The sequence below is a fragment of the Pogona vitticeps genome, chromosome 4 (assembly GCF_051106095.1).
Source record: "Pogona vitticeps strain Pit_001003342236 chromosome 4, PviZW2.1, whole genome shotgun sequence".
Lineage (NCBI taxonomy): Eukaryota > Metazoa > Chordata > Lepidosauria > Squamata > Agamidae > Pogona > Pogona vitticeps.
In genome coordinates this window covers 28,874,985-28,882,584 of record NC_135786.1, presented here as the reverse complement: position 1 = coordinate 28,882,584, position 7,600 = coordinate 28,874,985, and positions in this window count along the sequence as shown.

Sequence of the window (7,600 nt, the reverse complement as noted above, 5' to 3'; positions counted from 1 at the left end):
ACCCAATAGGTGTTCTGTGGTTTGGCACCCAACCCCCTCCAGTGGGCACCCACTCAGGCAGCACCCAGAGGCGCCAGGGCTCTGCTTTTGAGTGGGTGCCCTCTGGAGGGGGTGGGGTGACGAAATGCAGAAAACCAGTTGGGCCGTTCTCTGAACCAGTAGTTTGTGCCTATCTCTAGTCACAATTAGAGAAGGCCATGGAATCAGTGGTGATTTGATGAGTCAACTCTGGATTTTAGCTACTGGACTAGATCTGTAAATCTTTAAAGCCGTACAAGATTTTGCCCCTGGTTCAAGAAGAATATTGCACTTTTTGAGAGCACATGTAAGTGGTATACAGTGCCGCTTGATGACGATAATCCGTTCCAGGAAAATTGCTGTTAAGCGATATCGTCGTCAAGCAAAAAAACCAACAACATTGGAATGCATTGAAAACCAGTCAGTGCGTTCCAGTGGGAGAAATACCTCATTGTCCAGTGAAGATTGCCCATAGAGAACGGCCGATCAGCTGTTCAAAATCGCTGCAATGCGAAACTTCCCTCCGGAAAGCAGCCATTTTGAGAAGGGATGGAAGCCATTTTGCGGAGGGAAGCCATTTTGCGGAACCGGAAAAATCATCGTATAGCAAACAAACGGTTCGCGAAGCAGGCTTCTAATCAACGTAATGCGGATTTCCCCCATAGGAACCATCATTTTGCGATTGCAAAAATGTCATCATTAAGCGACTTCGATGTAATGCGGGGTAAGCGTATAGCGGGGCACCACTGTATAATGCAGTTACGTCCATAATATGTCCTGATTAGACATGGGCTATTTGTATCCCTGGGGATATTAATAAAAAGCAGCACCACAGGTGCCAAGAAGGCCCATTCCCTTCCCTCAGAACTGGCTGATGCACTCACTGCACAATGGGGCTCGGCTCTGTTGTCATTGCACCAATTGCCGGAGCCGAGCTGGCTGTTCCCTGCCTCCCTGCACAGCTGACCATTGCAGCACGGAGAGGGGACAGAGTGCCCCTGCTCAGCAGATGAGGAGGGAGGCGGGAAAGAGCCAACTGGGCAATTGGCATGATGAGGATGACAATGGAGCCAAGTGCCATGCTGTGAACACTGAGTGAACTGGCCAGTTCTGGGGGGCGAGAATGGGCCTCTGCTGCCAGTTGTTGTATCCCCAGGGATACGAAGAGTCCATGTCTAGTCCTGACTGCCTATTACTCCTATTGCATAACTGCTTAGTAGAGAACTGGTTTGTGCAGGCCAGTACACATTTGGTCACAGACTATTCTTAGGAGAATAGTGTCCCCCAAAGACTATAAGTTGGCCATCAACACAAGTGTCAAATGGTTTAGTTTCAAGCTGCTGTTTCTTGTGGATACATCACACTATGAATGTAGTTTTAACTTCGTTAGAATAAGATGTGAACAAGAAACAAGTTAGAGGTAGCTTAAGCCCAAAACCCAGCCATGTTTCTTCCAAGGCAGCATCCAGAACTGAATGCAGAATTGCAGTTAAGATCTTCCCTAATAACAGTGGCATTACAATGGTGCCTCGCTTAACGACGTTAATTCGTTCCAGCAAAATCGCTGTAGAGCGAAAACGCCATAAATCGAAAATAAAAAACCCATTGAATGGCATTAAAACCCGGTTAATGCGTTCCAATGGGCTAAAAACTCACTGTCCAGCAAAGATCCTCAATAAGGCGGCCATTTTCAGTGCCTGTATAGCGAGGAATCCGTCCCTAAACACATCGGGGAGCAAAAACATCGTCGTGAAGCAGATTCGTCGTAATGCAGGGTAAACGTTAAGTAGGGCATGACTGTATTTATTTCCAGTTTGTTGGTGGACATGGCTGCTTCCACACTTCTTGTCTTTCTTCTGCATCCGTCCTTGAAAATCAGGAGGGCAGATATTGTAAGCATTTCTTCACTGTAAATCTAAACAGGGTCATCGCAGTTTTCCAGTGTGTAACATACAGTATGCCTTCACATGATTGTTATTTGTTCAGAGCTCTGAGGGAAAAAACAAGATGCAACAATTTTGCTGATTAAACGCTGCAGCTTTTATATCTTGCCTGCATGCATTTATCCTTGTCACAAATATGACAGCCAGAAATTTGCTTTTTGAAAACCTTAGATTTTAATATTCTCATACACATTTTAAACAAGAGTGAGAAACCGCAACTGAATGCTGCCTGGCATGTCGTGGTTTCCTATCTTGACTCAAATTGGGTCCCTGTATTGGATGCCTTAATTTGTTCTGGCAATTTGTGATTTAAAATCTGGAAGTGCAGCTCTGTGGGTGATGAGAAGGCACCTTGGTGGAACACCATTAGATACAATGGGGGGAGTTTCCTGTTTATCTGTGGAAAGGTCTATCTATATGCATAGATGTGCTGCTGTTTATAGGGCTTGAGAAGGGTCAAATCACTAGATATTATTTCATTCTACTGACTAGAGATGGCAAATACTTTTTTTTTAAAAAAAAAATCTATTTTGTGGAATTCTGGGAATTGTAGTCCAAAAGCTAAACATCTCCCATGCTGGCCTCCAACACCCCCCAAGAAGGAATTTAACTGCATCCAGCATGAAAACTTTTAGTGGCACTTCTTTCTTGTTCTCCACCCCCATGGGGTTGTTCTGCTAATCTCTTTCCCATTGTTGTCAGTGGGAAAATCCCATTGATTTTAATGGGACAGGGCTCTACCTTGTACTCCTTGAGACGATAAAGCAGGAATAAACAGGTGCTACTATTTTTATTCTATCCTGTTCCCTTGGCAAGTATTCTGACAGCAGTTTGGCATCAAATATCATTCCCAGAGCTCTGTCATTAACCACAATAATGGTCAATTAAGTGTACCAGGAAATAATGAGGAGGAAATAACATGAGATGTGTTGATTTCAGCTGCCCCTACACAAAGGAAAATTAATGCCTGCCAAAAAATGTGAAAATCAACAGCAGGGGGTTAGAATAAATATCTGCAAATTTATAAAGTCTTATGAAGCACAAGCCCCTAGAAATGAAGGCTGCTATCCTGCACACATTTTCCAGGGAAAGCAGTTATACGAATTGCTTTTGAGAGGGACTTGCTTTTGAGTAAACATTATTTCAAGACAGGCTGTAAGGCACCTTGCCACTGTCCTTTAGAGCCTATAATTCAGTTCAATAGCTTTACAACCTTTTTTAATAGCAGGGGGTTAAGATCTTGTGCTTCCCAATGCTGATTTCTATAAAGGATATGCTATTTTAGTTTTATGTTTTCAGTTCTTATGACCAACTCTGAATAATTTCAACATGATGCATAATGGTGCAAAATTGACTGTATGTTGTCAGTTGAAAATCAGATCTGAAACTTATGTTTAAAATTGGGCAAGTAGGAAATAAATTATTAGTCACTTTGCCATGCAATTGGCTTAATTGCCAGTTATACTTTTTGAGTTGTGCCTGTTGATAAATTCAATCTGCTTATTTCCCCTCCACATACACTATAGTCTGCCTCATATATTTAATTATTTAATGTATCATTATTATTAACCTGGCAAGGTTTCTTACAGTGCTTTATGATAAAGGGTCAGTCTGATGTTTCAATTTACTGAATGCAGAAGTTGCTGGGACTATTTCGAGAGATGTAGGTGGCATGCTGGGTCACAGATCTGGCACTCAAGAAGCACCTCTCCAAATAGTTGTGGCTACTTCTGTAACTTTTGTTCTTTGTGCAGTAAGTCCAAACAGGGTGTTGGCCAAATTGTATAAAACACAACACTTAAGTAAAGAATGCAATCTAAATTAGATATAAACTTGTATCAGGACTTGAAACAAGGTTACAAAACAGCCTGGTAGAATAGAAGTCTTCAAAGTTAATAAGAATAGAGCTAAGCTGAATTCCTAGGAGAAGGAATGCCACAAATGCAGGACCACCACTTAAAAGGCCCTGTCCATGCTACCCATCTAATGTGGTGATTGTTAGTGGTTGATCAGACAAGTACACCGAAGCCAGTTTTCCAGGCCAAAGGGGTTCCTCCCAGCATGAGTTGTCACATCATGGCACATGCAACGTTTGTGACATGGAGGAAAGCAGAAGTGTGGTAGTGGTTGTTGTTGTTTTTTCACTGTTACCCTCTTGATCTGTTCTAGTTAGGGCTTCCAACTAAGGCAGGGGTAAGCAGCGTACACCCCACAGACAGCATATGGCCCCTATGGCTATTAGTGCAGCCCTTTAGGGCCCCCAGACCACGCCCAACATGAATAAAAATGGCCATTTTAATGACACAATGTGTCATTAAAATATATCTTTGAAAAGTCACGTCATGTTTCTTTTTAAGATTTTTTCCCCCAATCTAAAACATGCCGAGAGAAGTGAAATAACACACAAATGGTAAATTGGTCCCCTCCAAAATTTCTGGAGGTACAATTTGTTACTGGGGGAATGGTGGGATTCAGAGGGCTAGCCCTATAGTGTGAAGCCTACCAAGGCTACAGGCCTTCCAAAGTGGTTCACCCTATCAGAGAAGCTACAGATCTTGCTTTACAAGAGATGTAGGTTGATAAATGTGCTTATTTTCTTACAACCTATTCTTAAACTGTATTTGCAAGGTTCTGTGGTTTATGGCCTAATTATTCCAGCTTAATTTTTCATTCTCTCCCTGGAACTAGTGGCTTATTAGGATATATGCAGAGATGTGCATTTATCTGCTCACTTCTCTCCCAGTTGGCTGGATAGTACAGTGAGTTAGGTATCTGCTGCTGGAGCTAGAGGCTGGGAATTAAATTCACCACTGTGCCTTCTGTGAGTCGAGCCAGCCTGTGTAGCCTTGGGCAAGCTGCAAAGTTCCAAGACATTCTCAGTAGAAGAGAATGACAAATCACTTCTGAAAAGGGTCACTATAAGTCAGAATTTACTTGAGAGCACATTTTGTTGTTGTTGTTGTTGTTCCCCCAATAGTAATTCCTGTCTTTAAAACCCCTTTTATTTATGAACATAGGATTTTTTTTTCTGTACAGTACTTACGATTCAAAATGCCAGGTCCACCCCCGTGCCCCTTTGCTTGACCTTCAAGCCTCAGAGCACACAAAGGCAAACACTCTCTTCTTTTCCACTTGCTGCCACCAGGTGATCTCTAATTCAACATTACTTCAGAAAGATTCAGGTCCACACTTCAATTTCTTTAAAATAAAACTTTGGTTTATTGATTACAGAGATTCATAAATATCTTCAGTAGTCAATCACACCTAAATTTCCCAAACTACACACTCGATTACTCTGTCTGGCTTTTCTCTCCTGCCTGACTCTTACATTTCTCTAACTCAATCTCACTTAATCTCCCCTCTGATTCTCTGACCCCGCCTCTTATAGCATCTCTCTTGACTCCGCCTCTCAGCAACATGAATATTCATAAACCATTACATAATACAAGAACCATAGCTCTAATAAAAGGAGTACGCTACACCAGGCAATGGCCCAATATTGCTTCACAATATCATACCCACGTTGCTAGTAGGGAAAAGGATGCAAAGCTTTACATAGCAAAGGCCACCCTGAATGCTGACAACACCAATGACAGCAGTCACAATGGCCTACAGCAGGCTGGTCCAACCCACGGCCCGATGGCGGCATGCGGCCCAGGTCAGCTCATAATGCGGCCCAGTGCAATTTTTTATTTTTAAAGAAATTCCAAAGTTTCAAGTTACACTGCCAGCGCTTGCGGCCAGAATGTGGCCGAGGCATGTCACAACAGTGGAGGGGGAGAGAGGGAAGGAAGGAAGGAGCGGGAGGGGACAAGGGGGATGCGTGACTGCATTGTGCTGTCCCCGTCAATGGGGGAACCCCCTCCTGGCCCCATAAAGCCGCCGGAGTCGAAGCTGGCAGCCTCTGCTGTCTGAGATCGCAGCTGCCGGTAAGCGCGCTTGGAGCGGGGCTGCGGAGGACGCCTAGGGCTGCCCCCCCCCATGCGGCCCAAACCAAATGTATGTGATGTCCAAACCAAATTTTCATCTTCTAATATGGCCCAGGGAAGGTGAAAGGGACACCCCTGGTCTACAGGATACGCTCTTCTGCTCCTTACAGTTCACAAAATGGTACAACATAAGGGAAAATCCAAGAAACTGACTCCTTTTTTTCATCAGTTAACCATTTTTCATCCAAAACAAAGCAATTGTTTTTCAGCAAGTGTGAATGGTTCCAGATTTAGTGCTGATCAGAGGTCCAGTTTCATAGTTATAATATTTTGTTTGGGACACTCTTTTTTAAAAAATTGGCTTCTGGGAAGCTGAATCCTGCTGTCAACACAATATACTGATGCCCTCCCAGGTACCACTAATTATATCAGCACAGACTAACATGACTACCTCTCCTAAAACTATTATTTTGTTATTACTGTTTGTTATTATTCTTTGACCTTGCTTGTGTTGTTTATTATGTTATATAATTTAATCATTATCTTGTGTACTGTTTTCCCTACCAATAGTTCTCTGTAATTAACAATGACAACAGCGACACACGTGCCATTACATCCATTCTGACTTATGGCGATCCTTCCTAGGGTTCCCTTCTTCATATGGACACTGTGAAGCTTGGCCAAGGCTACACATGCTGACTCCTCTTCTGGGACGCTCAATGGGGACTCAAACTCTGCACCATACTTAACTCAATGAGCTAGTGAGCCAGGTGTGTCTACCATTAGGGGGTCTCAAGTAGGTATCTTGCTGTTGTAATCTCACATTTGAAGAGAAGCAGAGTCTCAGGCTACTGGAGCAGGGTAAAAAGGTACGTTAGGTGTGTCTTTTCCATCTACTTCTCCGGAGAGAAAGGAGGAGTATGGAAGCAAGTACAGTGGGGTCTCTACTTAAGAACGTCTCTACTTAAGAACAATCCAACTTAAGAACAGCTCCATTTGCTAAATTTTGCTTCTACTTGAGAACAGAAATCCAAGATAAGAACAGGAAAAAAAAAACCTTTCCTGCTCTTTTTTTAACCTTAGGTCATCTTAGGTTAAAAAAAAAAATCTCCCCCTAGTGGTAGAGTACGTATTAACCAGCTTTGCATTAGTTCCTATGGGAACTAATGCTTCAATGTACGAACGCACCTCTACATAACAAAAAAACAGCCAGAACAAATGAATTGGTTTTCAGTCCATTCCTATGGGAAATTTTGCTTCAACTTAAGAACGTTTCAACTTAAGAACACCATTCCAAAACGGATTAAGTTCTTAAGTAGAGGTTCCACTGTAGTTTCTATGGACGGAAAAGAGCAGATACGGATTAAATGGTTTTCAATGCATTCCTATGGGAAATGCAGATTCAACATAAGAACTTTTCAACTTGAGAACCACCTTCCAATACGGATTAAGTTCTTAAGTAGATACCCCACTGTACAGTAGTGAACAAATTAGGTAGCCCTCCCCCTGATGCTGTTATCCTGCTTGCTTTCTGTGGAATCAGGGCTTTTCTTAGACTACAATATTCAACAAACAACTACAGTACTTTATAAGGTTGTGTATAATGTTTCCGGCTGTAAGAAGGATACCATAAGTACAGCTATGTTGGACGCTTTCTATTCTGCTCAGTTAGTTTCGAGCAGTTGTACTGCAAAAGGAGACAGACAGCTC